Genomic DNA, 12,255 nt, shown 5'->3' with positions numbered 1-12,255 from the left:
AGGCAGGGAGCTGAGGCTGAAGAGACTCCTGCTAAATTGCAGAGAATTCCTGGTGGTGCCTGAATAATTTTCTGGTCAGAGAGGTTGTGAGGAAGGGAAGGAGGGAGATATTTCTTTGCAGAGCAAATAGCAGACCTGTCCAGCATTACTTATGTTTCCTGCTGGGCTAGGAAGTGCAGCACTGGGTAGGTGAATTTGCTGGGGGCTTTGTACATCAAGCCAATCTCTCGGGCTTGCCCCTCAAGCTCCTTCCTCTGGAAACAGGAAGATTAATTCTCTGGGTCAGCCTTGGATTTAAGAGGGTCATCACTGGGAATTTGTCTCACTGTGAATCATGAATTTTCTGTCCTGAATTACTTCCTCACGGTTTTCCTTGGCATAGGACTGTCCTGTGTAGTTCTGGGGGCTTGACAAAGCCCTTCAAACAACACTGCACACCAACAAAATTTGCTGGGCAGCGCAGTCTTGAGAGGACAAGGAGGTGGAAGTCTGATGTGTCTTAAGGTCCATTCCCTTTCCTCCAAGAGACTTCAAACTATCTTTGGAAGCTTTCTGCTAGCTCTATCCCTTCTATGGCAAAACTGGGAGGGGATGATCTGGCTTCATGCACTTTTTAAAAAGCTTGAGAACCAAGAGTATTAGCTTCTCCATACAGGCTAAAGAAGGCTTGCTAAACCCATTGAAACCAAATGAGGAGCAGAGCAGAGTCAGTCCTGGAAAATGCTCATGGTATCTCCATGATGCTCGGCCATGCAGAAGCAGAACACTGTTGCTAGTGATATACTCAAAAAAACCCTAGGAAAAGTTACAGTATAAATTTTGGAGGGGGGTCAGTCTTCAAGGCTGCCTGAGTGGAAACTAGGCAGCCATGAGGCTTCTCACGCTGCATCTTTCTTTAACATTTTCATCTTTTTCGTGTAAGATTTTGTCTGTTGGGAATTTCTGACATTTTTCCATCTGCCTTCTGAACACAGGCTGGTGGAAGACAGGCACAACATACAGAAACAAACGCTTTCTCCTTCATGAGGGTTGTGAGCTCCAGTCTCTACTCTAAAACATATATATTGTGTTATCACTATTTGTTATTGTGCAATGGTACAAATAGCGCCTGTGTACCTGAAATGGGACTAAGACCCCGCTGTTCTGGACACTGTTCCTATAAAGAATAAAAGCCATCTCCATTTTCAGCCATATAATTTAAGCACCAGGAAACATATTTAAACTCACAAGGGCATTCTTACTGAATTGAACATATTTGGGTGAAACATATACCCTTCATTTAAGGTCTGAGAACTTACTGAAGCAATAGCATCCTCCAGCCAAAACATGGGTTTGTGTCAAGGACCAGATGAAAATGTGTGAAGCTTCTAAGGAATCTGGATTCCATGGAAGGATGAGGTTTGTTAGGTGTAGTTTTAAGAGTGTCTGTACATACAGAGATGAAATTTCTTTATTGAAAAATGAAATTTTTTCCTGCCTATGCAGGAAAAAAGACAGCCTCAGAGACTGATACAAAATTGCTGACAGTGGGACCCTGAGAAATATCTGAGAGGATGGATGTTTAGAGTCTGTAAAGGGCTTGAAAATTTGGCAAAGAGGGCTACTGCTGTTGTGTGACTCCCTTGGGAACGAAGTCTGTGGGCTGCCCCTCAAAATTAAAGGAACTGCATCCAGGAAGAAACCGTGGCTTATTCTTTAAACTGAATCACCCCAAAGCTTTGACAGTGGCTTAAGATAGAAATCTACCAAGTTTGATAATTTTTAATATTCCTCAGTTCCAACAGTGAGTTCTCAACAGGCAAACAGTCTGCAATGGAAACGATCGTCTAAGAATTACACTGTTCCAATAAAAAGTAGAGATCTTCCATGCTATATGATGCATCCTATTAAAACTGTGCTATACAACTTAAGTTTAAAATTCCAGATAATTTATCCCACCTCTGTTTGGTTTTGGTTTATTTCCATTAGTTTCTGTTGCTTTGCTGTAGAAGGATGACAGTCAGTTAAAGCCCACAAGAATCAAGCAAACATTATCCTCCTTATACAAACATCACTCAAATCCTCTGATGCTGTTTATTCATTGACACGGTTTCCATAGGGGCACTCCCTCAAGTCCTTGTTTAATTTTCAAATTTGCCCTGGAACCATATTATTCAATTATGCACTGGCCACATGAGATTCTGCAAAGGCAGCCTGAGCACAGAATTTCCAAACTCCAACGTGGTAAGACATGAGGTGTCCTCTTTATTGCATCAGCTACCCATCCCAGCTCTCCATATGTAATCAAAAGGGTGATGATGACTCCGCAGCTTCGCTAATGGAGCTCTTAAGGATCTCAGTTATCTTACTGACAAACTGAGAGGTGCCAAGTATTGACAAGTATGATAATCTCAGTTATCATCAACAAGCTGGCATTAACTCCCCACCTGGCTGATGGCTATAAAAAGCTGAAATTCTGGACAGTGTCTTCAAAGAGATCCTTCTTTTGCTGATGTTTTCCCTCCATAGTTTGGACACAAGAGCTGAGAAGACAGAATAGTCCTGAGACACTACCTGCAGCGTTATGAATAGCACAGACTGTGTAACATGGGCCCAGGGAAAATCATCTGGGTAGGTATGACACTATCTCAGCTAGCCAGGCAGTATCTTCCAGCTCATTTTGAAGGAAAATTGCATGTAGAAAAGGAAAAGGCAAAATCTAGCTCCAAGCTGACCAATTTCTATACTTGCTAGAGAGATGAGTTTGAAACACAATGGTCTCCACTATTGCTTTATCTGTTGTAAATCAAAACCAGCTTTCCTAAAACCATGGAGTGCATGCTGTAGAAAAAAATTCTAGCAGAGCTGGAAATAATATCTACTCTTTCCCCAAATTAATGGCCATGTGTCTGTCTTCCCCTCTTTATGATAATTAACAGATTTGATCGACATCTTCTAACTTGCATCACTCTCCCTTTGTGTTCTTCACATTGTGAGATTTCTTCTACTGCTTCTCCATGCTGTGTTGCTCTCTAATATGATGACAAGGCAATGTGTACAATTGGGTGAGGAAAACTCCTGAGGTTGTTTTTCTTAAGATGGAGAAAAGATTCAGAATAGCCTTGTCGTTTGGAAGATTTGAGATAAAAAACAAAACTGAACATGGTAGCAGAGAAACATCAATGGTACTTATTCTTTTGTTTTAAATCAGATCTTATGCATCCATAAAGACAAGCTAAGCTGAGAACTTCAAATGGCCATAGGGGTATAGTCCATAAACTCTTTTTCTTGCCATCCTTGTCACTGAGTTAGAGGGCTCATTTTCCTGAGGAAGTCATGGAGGAAGCTCCCCTAGGAAGCACAGAAGTTTTCCTCTTCTTCCCCAAGGAGGAGATATTAACAACTAGGGTTTGCAGGGCTGATGCTGAGGTACTTGCACACAACCCTTCTGATGTGGGCAAAGTTAGGTTGCAGCTGTCCCCTCCTGCCCTGGAAGATACACCCCAGATCCCAGTCCTGGCCACACTCTGCCCTCTTTGCTGAGGCTGCTGGCCTTTGTGGTGAGTGATTTTTCATCATCCACGAGAAGCTTTGAATGGCACAAATCCTACTAGTGTAGGCAGTCAGAGACTTTTGTTAATTACTCTTATATATTCCCTTGGAAAAACTGCAGCATGCCGGCAAGGTTCCTATTGGATTCCCAGGCTAACCAGAGGCTAGGCAGAGCACACAAGCTCAGAAACCTGACCAGCATGTTTAAAATTCACTCCAGACTGTGCATACCAATTAGAAGCTACTTACTGGTAAAGTAATAACTTTACTAGAAATAGGAGTGGTAGCAGACCTCTCACTGTATGAATCAGATGTCCCCCAGGCTCCAAGACGAACAAACAGATCTTCATAAGCATTGCTTTGCAAGTTGGCAATGAGTTCTTCTGCAAATATGACTGACTTAATCACCTAAAAAGAGGGAAACTCCTTTTGAAAGTCTGGTTTATCAAAGAAGCCAATAACCACTGGTCATGGCCAACTTCGACTGATTTAAGCAGTTTATGGAAAATTAAGAAATATGCACACCTGATATATTCCATGTCTGTCTGTCTCTCCCCATCACTATAATTTCACCAACAGTACAGAATATGCACCAAGAAAATATCTTAACACACTTGTTGGAACATAACACTTAATCATTGTCAAGCAGATAACCTGGAGCCCAGCACTGAGGATATAGTGCACTTTTAAAAGGGCATAAACAATTTAGCAAAAATGAAAAATAAATCTGGCCTGTCTTAATAAAGACCTCATAAATACATCAAAGGATTGCAATGAAATATATGGAGGGAGGGGGAAAGATACAATTCTAATAAAGACTTATTCATCAGTGCTGTTTTCCCGCTTCAAACATATAAAGGAAGGGAACGGAATATGTCAGGTTACAAATGAGAACAAGAATCAAGATTCTTAGCTGTAAGTCTACTATTTCAAAATCAAGAAATCTACTCTCTGATGTTAGTGTAGAGAATGTCGTCGAACATCCTTGGAGATGCATGTAAAAACATATCAAAGAGTAAAGGCTACTCACTGTCCATCCAAATTTATGCATTTAAAATACAGACATACATATTTGCACACAGGTAACTCTGTGTGTGTGTGTGTGTGTGTGTGTGTGTGTGTGTGTGTGTGTGTGTGTGTGTTTGAATGCAGCTCTTGAGGTCTGAGCATCAGTGCTTCCCAAAGGGAAGAGCAGTACCATTTATCAGCCTAACAATAGTTTCTTGTCCCTTTGAGAGTTTTTGCAAGGTAGAGAATCACTGCTCTATATGAGCAAGATACTGAGACAATAACTGCCATGGTAATTTCTTTTTCTTCTCTTGCTGGAAGGACAATGGGGAAAAGGGAAGATCATCCACTTTGGCAACAGACACCAACACCATCAAGCAACAGAATCACTGCAGGGGGGTATATCTAGGCTTTTTTGAAAGTTAAAATGGAAGAGTACAAAGAAAAATGGCAATGACCTGTCCTAGGGAATGAACGCCTGCTCAGTTTCTGAAGCAGTGCTCAGCCCAGTCACAAGTCACCAGTGCCTCATCTCCTTGCTGAGTTTTGTCACTCCATCTAGTAAAGCCATATAGTTTACACAGAAAAGTTTTGTTAAACTCTGCCCTCCACATCTTAGTTCTTCCTTTATACAAATCAGATAGCAATTATTTCACACTTTGATCTGTGTTTGGTCACATCACTAAGCCTTTTCTGCTAGAATCTCTGCAGTCAACCATCCGCTGCAGGAGAAACAAAAACTCCCTGAACAGATGTGAAATACTCAGGTTTTAATGATCACATAACCTACTCTTTTTCAAACAGTTCTAGGTACTGTCTTCAAATGGTGAAAAATTTATGGCAAAGCTTTGCAGAGAGATATTGTATGCAGAGGTAGGAACCTCCCAGTGCCAAAGAAAAAAAATTAAGTAGTTTACATTCAAGGTCTCCCTGAAGCAGTGAAAGTGCAAATAAAAAGTTCAAGTTTATTGAATAACACTAAATATGCTTTTCTAGACTTTGACTGAGTTCAGTGTTAGCAGGAATGGTCTTTCTTTAAAAAATTTCCAAATATTCACTTTTCTTTCAATTTAACTTGTCAGCTGATCCAGAGATTGATTCAAATGCAATATTGCTATGCTTATGTAAAGGGATTTTTGTTTATGTAGTCCAAATGTCATATGTTTATTGTGGCATCTTGACCTATGTGCAGCTGCAATCATTATGTGCCAAGGACATCATGTGTCCTTTTGTAGTGGAGCTAAGTGAGGAAGAACTCAGACCATGAAATAAGTTGCTCTTTCACTGCAGCTCTCTCCAAGTTGATAGGACGAGTTTTTGTCTCTGTACTTTGAATTTGTTCGTCTTATCTACAGAAAAAGAAGAGTGTCATCATATTTGGTAAGAACATGAGAAAGGAGACTTTACCAGTACTATCATGTTGGTCATATAAAAACACAACTCTTGTGTATCACTCTTGAATCGAGCAGACCCACTGGTATGGTAGTTCTGGGGAAATAGCCAGGTTTTTAGCTGTTGATGAGAAAGAGAGAGGAAGTGAGAAAAAGAGAGTTCTTTTCCAGTGGGAAATATGAAACTAATTATTTTTTCCCATAAGAACACTCACAGGCAATAACAATGTTCATGAGGAGTATTTTCAAATAAATATATACTGTGAATAAAAAACCAAACCAAAACAAAACAACCTCAAATTAACTCTGAAGACTGAATCCACAAACAAATTTTGCCTTAGAAGGAAGTCGAGAAACAAATCCAGGACTTAAAAATGGTCAGAAAACAGTGAGAATTCTGCTCCTTCTGAAGAAAGTTTCTTTTGCTTGAACCAACAACTTGGAGTTTGCCTGTTTAGGATGCCTCCTTCATAGAGAATGATGTCCTTTAAGAAACTTTAGTTTCTACCAGAAGTACAAGTTAGCCCACTTTAAGCCTTGGAATTAGCTGCAGTCAGCAGGAGCCACCTGTGCATCAAAGGAAATAATATGGTCCTTAGCAACGGAGAAAAGGAAAGAGGAACCCTCCTAATGAAAGGGAGACAAGAGACCAGCAACCCTCTCATCCCTCATTAATGAGCAAAATGAACAAGCTACTTTTGGAGAGGATAGATTTTCATCAAATGAGTGAACTGAGAAAAAAAAAAACCAAACAAACCATGTAAGGAAGACTAGGGAGCTACGTGGGCTACATTTCAAGCTGGGGAATAGAAAGGCAACAACCACCAATGCCTAATTCAGTTCTCCCTCATTTCTGAAAATACGGCATAATGTACTTCTTTTCAGAAATGAAAGAAATCAGTAAATTTGTATGTAATGGCATTGTTTATGGGCATCTGAAGAGTTAGTTGAGGAAGCATCAGGCAGGACCTGAAATGTTCTATTACGAATAATGCTAGAATACAATTTTATCTTGACAGACTTACAGGTGAAGTAGACAGGATAAACTTCTTTATAGGAGCCCAGTAAGCAGATAGTCTGGACTTACTCACACACTGCATCTCTCAGGGTAGCTGGTTCAAATTAAATCATTAGCTGAGAAGGAATAATCCTGGTAGGTTCAGAAAACCAGTTTTAAATTTGGCCTGCTAGCAAAATTCTGAATGTATTTACTCTGGATTCCATTTCTCAACCCATATTAAAGCTCCATAGCATAATCAATTATGGGCTTATTGCGAAGTACAATAGGATTCAATCTCCAGGAACGCCTCAGGGTATGTCTTAGAAGGATGATAAAACTAACAGTAATGGGTCTACAGCTTCTAAGGCTAATTTCCACAGTTACAAATTTTATAAATAAATAGCAGGAATGTCAACTCTCAGTCACTCAGCTTGAGGTCTCTCATGCTGATAACTCCTCTCTTCTCAGATATTCTTCCATTTCTCAGACATATTTCTTTTTCTGTTCCGAAGCCCCCGAGACTTGTTCAAAGCACTTCCATTCCTACCTTTCACATCACTAAATGGAGCAAAAACCTGAGGCAACCAGGAATATGGAGCAAGTACAGGTGGGAATAGCTCCCTGCCTAGTGTTGAAGTTGCACCTCAAGGAACAATCATACTGCATGAAACTGTGATCTCACGATATCTCAAACTAGGCAGCATGGGGCAGGCACAAGATGAAGGACAGGCCACCTTGGAAAATTCAAAGGCTATGGGAAGTGACATTGATTGTTTTGCAGTGGTTTCTCTTAGGCATACTAAATGTCAGAAGAAAAGGACTCCCAGACTCAGCATCTGTCTACTGGAGTTCACTGGAGTTTCGTATCATGTGAAGGAAAAGATATGTAGAGCACCCTGCCACTGTGCTTGCTGTTTCATTCTGGAGGCTAGGGTGAAAATTTCCAGGCCCACTACTAAGTCTCACTAGACTCAGGTAAACTGTACTGTGTCCCACCAGCAGCTGAATTTCAGCAGAGAAGGTGTTAGCCCAGCTGTCTGTGCAGAGGATCACGCAGAACAGGTCAAGAAACTGTTGGGGACAGTGTTCCTTGCTCAGCACCTGTGGTGCCGTGCCACGGGGCATGTTCCCACTGGAGCAGCTACACCTGATACATCTTGAGATGCCAACCAAGATCACATTCCTGAGGAGGATGTCGCTCTGTAGAGTCTGGGGCTGCAGGGGTGCTCAAGGCCTCCCTCTGAAGACTGGGCTTACAACTGGCAGGAGTGAAGGTCTCCTTACTTGCAGAAGGTGTGCACTAGAGGAAGATCTGTGTTGTCAAGTAAAGAAGCTGCAGGAGGATGTCCTGTGTAGCTTTGGACATGACAAAAAGCAGAGTGAATGGATCTTATCTGAGACTGCAGATAAAATAGCCCACACCTGCAACTGTACCAAAGAAGGCACAGGTTGAGTCTGTTCTCAGGTGGCTGGAAGATAAAAGACCCCTGTGACATCAAAGGCTGGAAGTTGGTGACCTTGTTACCAAACCGAAGACTCCCAACACAGACCTGCATGTTCAGAACAGGATCAGTCAGTGCACTGGTAGCAGACAAGATTCTGGAAGTTGTGTTCAATGAAGCATCTGAGTCTGAACTACCCAGGAGCACCAAAATGAAGCTATGAGCAATAGTAGAAGGGGACTGCCTGGTGCAGAAAAGAAAAGGCTCCACCTGTCAATCTGATCCATCTTCTAGGAAGGTTTGCTGTTTCTTCAGGCCTTGGGTAGAGGACATTGTGGAGACTGTGTCAAGGCTTTTCAGACCCTCTGATTTTTTTTATCTTTGATGCTCTTCAGTGTGAGCACCAGTGTACAGCAAGGGGACAGCTTATTAAGCTTGGTTTTGTCTTCAATCCTGTCAGCAAGGGAAAAGGACTTGAGGAGGATCAGATAGATTCTATGTGTCAAAAATCTGGTTATGCAGCTAACATCAATAACAGAGATTCAGCTTTTATGATAATGAGGGCTCTATCTGAGGATCAGGGACGAGTAGGAAGAGATGAGATCCATATGATCAAGTGGGACAAACCATGTTTGTCACAGGCTGACCAACCAGGTGAAGAGACCTTCATTCTACAGCTCGTACAAGACAGAAATTATTACCTGCAATCAAGTGAGAAAGTGGTACCTTCCTGTTTCAACCACTCCACGATTCTACCTTTCCCTCCACTCTTTCACAGAATCACAGACTGTTTGGTGTTGGAAGTGACCTTGAGAGACCATCAAGTCAAACCCCTCCTCCAAAGGAGGGAGGATATTGTCTCACAGTTTCCCACACCAGTGCAGCTCTTCTTAGAGATGACACCACAGAAAAAGGTAGATGGCACTGCTATTTGATGGTGTGGTTAAAATCCCAATTTTGTCTCTTAACATTTCCAATGTCCTTATCCTGGTTGAGATTGTACTGGAAACAATGAGAATAGAAACAGCAGAGGAAAACATACCTCATTATCTTGGAATCCTCCATTAAAATGTAATCTGTTTTATGTTGTTATAATCTTTTACAGTAAATGTCAGTCTGGAAGGATAAGATTAAAAACCATGGGGAAATAACATGCAGCTGAAATGGGCAATAAAAACACACTCATATCTGCATAGTCTTCAGGTTCTAATATGATCTAATAAGCCGAAGATCAACCTGGAATCTGAGACTAAATCCCAGCCTCTGATGCTCCCTTGGTTGTCAAACTTCACACAGGTCACTTGACCTTTCTTTCCATAATATCACTTATGCACACAGTCCTACTTACTCCTACACCTAGCTGTGAAATGGGGTTTAAAACAATTAACTACCCACACTTCTTTTTTGATGCTAGAATTGATTAGTTCCTTTGTGCATGAAGAATACTAACACTGCTATTGCCATCAGAGTATTCCTTATAAACAGTAACTGCATTTTATAACAGTAATACTGTTTCTATGGACATCTCATCACCCACAAGCAGCATTACGCTTCACTGTGAATGGCTACCTCGGAGAAGAGGAGTTGTTTTGGGAGCCATTCCAACACTCTTCCTCATCAAGAAACCCTTGGTGAAAGCTGTATTTGCTGCCAGGTTTAAAGTCACTCACGTATTTCCCCTGACCAAGTTCAGCAAAACCTGTGCCTCCCCACTTTGAGACATCCATACTTTAAAAGATGCTGTACACCTTTCACAGGTGGGTATGCAATTGCTGTGCATGGCAAAAGAGAGAACTGCCTGCTCTTTACTTACACTGTTTGGGCTTCAGCTCCAAAACTTCCAGGTGTGGTATCATGTTACAAAGGACTGTAAGGTTGCAAGTCACAGCACCAAGGCAGGTGTGTATTTTATGTGTGTTTTCAGTCTACTAGCCCACTGGGTAGCCTTTTTTTGGCTTTATTTTTAGCACAATCCTACAGACTGGGAATTGCTCAGACAGATAAAGGGCCATACCTACTACCCATTCAAGCAAACTCACCTCCCTTCTAGCCCTTGTAGGCAAATACCTGCAGGAAAAGCTCCCATTTGATTTTGTCTCCACATAATCTCCCCCAAAATGCCAATTTTGCATGGAAGGATGCAGAATGATGCAAATTTTCTTCATATCATTAAAGCTGTTCCCATTTCCAGACTCTGATGTTCCACCTATGCTGCAGGAAGACTGTGTCATTTTTTCAGGAGCTCAGTGTTACCCAGGGTAATTCACTTTCAAAGGCTGCAACTGCCCTGCCAGGCTGGCAGGACCATGAGGTGCAAAGATGGAAACACCAAATTGCACAGGAATGCAGCACGGGGACACTGTGAGAGTGAGACACAACACTGGACAACTCAGCGGTCTCTTAGGTCTTTAAGATGTCTGTCATGTGGTGTGTTTTAGAACTGAACAATATAGACCTTTTAATTAGAGGTGGAGACAGACACCTCATGCATCCATGCCAGAAATATCCAACCTGCCTGCTTTAAATAGCTTTTCATCCATGGCCGAGCTCTTTAAACTTTCTCCTTTTATTAAAACAGCTCAACTGAGACCATTTTAATGTGCCCCCATCTAGTTATTTTATTGGAAAATATTAAAAGTGTGGACCAGGTGAAATTAAATGCTTTGAAAGTGGAAATCAAGCAGTACTTCCACTTTTTAAAAGTAGGCCCCCCCTTGTGCTGATGCACTTAATATTATCCTCCTTATTTAAGTGGTATTGTTTGAGCTGAAATTGTGAGTAACACCATAATGAGTATGAACAAAGGAAACTATAAATAAGAAAAATATAGCTCATTAAAGAGAGTGTGATTAAAAGGATAAATGGACTCCCAAAGACTTGGGACATTTTTCTCTGGTTATTAACCAGTTCTTTTAGCATACCTTCCACAAAGTGTCAAGGGTAGATGGGAAAAAAGGTAAGAGAAACCAAAGATAGCACGTTATCCCCCAGGCCACTGAGACCAGCAGGTCACCTCTGGGGAAAGATTGAAAGGGATGTGCAGAATAGACCCTCTCTTTCTCTAGCACAGAGGTCATGCCTTGTTGTGGAGAAGACCAAGATACTCAGATGTCATTTTCCAGACTGACACATCCTAACTGAGGGCTTACCCCAGATGGTCAAGCATCATGTATGAGTAAAGAGGCAGCTGATGTCCTTGCAACCAGGTGGGCAGTTTGAAGTCCATAACCAGAAAGAGAGCAGTGCCCACAAGCCTTTTTCCAAGCCAGCTGGGCAGCCAGCCTACAAAGTACTTCTAATCTTGGGTGAGAAGAGGAAGTACAAGAATATAACTCCTCATATGCATACACTGAGAAGTTTTTCATCTATGGTTAAAATTTATCCTCATGGTTCTTACCAGAATACTGGAGCACTGCTTGTATTTTAGGTCCATTCTGACATTAGGTCACTTGCAGAGGGCAGGAACAAGGCCTTGGACACCATCACCATAGTCACAGGATTGTTACCATGGTGGTATCAACAACACTGGACACAGTAATGTGCCAGGCTGTGCACAAGTCCAGGATGGAAACCCAAACACACTCCTCCCTAGTGCAAGCTGGCCCTGGACTGGGCTGCTCCTTGTTTTATGAGCAAACACTTGAAGAGCTGTCTGGACATTCAAAGGCTTCTCCCACCTCAAACAGTCATTGCAGTAACTTGCTTATCAACCAACATTTGTCACAACTGATGCAGAACATTCCTTTTTTTGTAACTAGAGGTGTGACATGGTGATGGTAGTAGGACCCCACTGCTTTTTTGTGGTTCACATCATCCAAAGGTTGAGAAGCATTCATCTGGACAAAAGCACAGTTTAAGAGCTGGCAAGGTGCAATCTCTGGAC

The 12,255-nt window shown here is 41.7% G+C and overlaps 1 long non-coding RNA gene across 1 annotated transcript; it reads right to left on the bottom strand.

The window, feature by feature from the left end:
* Nucleotides 1–5,484: 5,484 nt before the first annotated feature.
* Nucleotides 5,485–11,894, bottom strand: LOC139798627 (uncharacterized). Its single transcript, XR_011727007.1, has 2 exons — nucleotides 11,770–11,894; nucleotides 5,485–5,888 (listed from the first exon to the last, which is right to left on the bottom strand). It is a non-coding gene; the product is annotated as an uncharacterized lncRNA (long non-coding RNA).
* Nucleotides 11,895–12,255: the final 361 nt, after the last annotated feature.

The sequence above is a fragment of the Heliangelus exortis genome, chromosome 1 (genome assembly GCF_036169615.1).
Source record: "Heliangelus exortis chromosome 1, bHelExo1.hap1, whole genome shotgun sequence".
Classification (NCBI taxonomy): Eukaryota; Metazoa; Chordata; class Aves; order Apodiformes; family Trochilidae; genus Heliangelus; species Heliangelus exortis.
The sequence above is the reverse complement of the archived record's forward strand: the minus strand, read 5'-3'. Positions and strand labels throughout refer to the sequence as shown.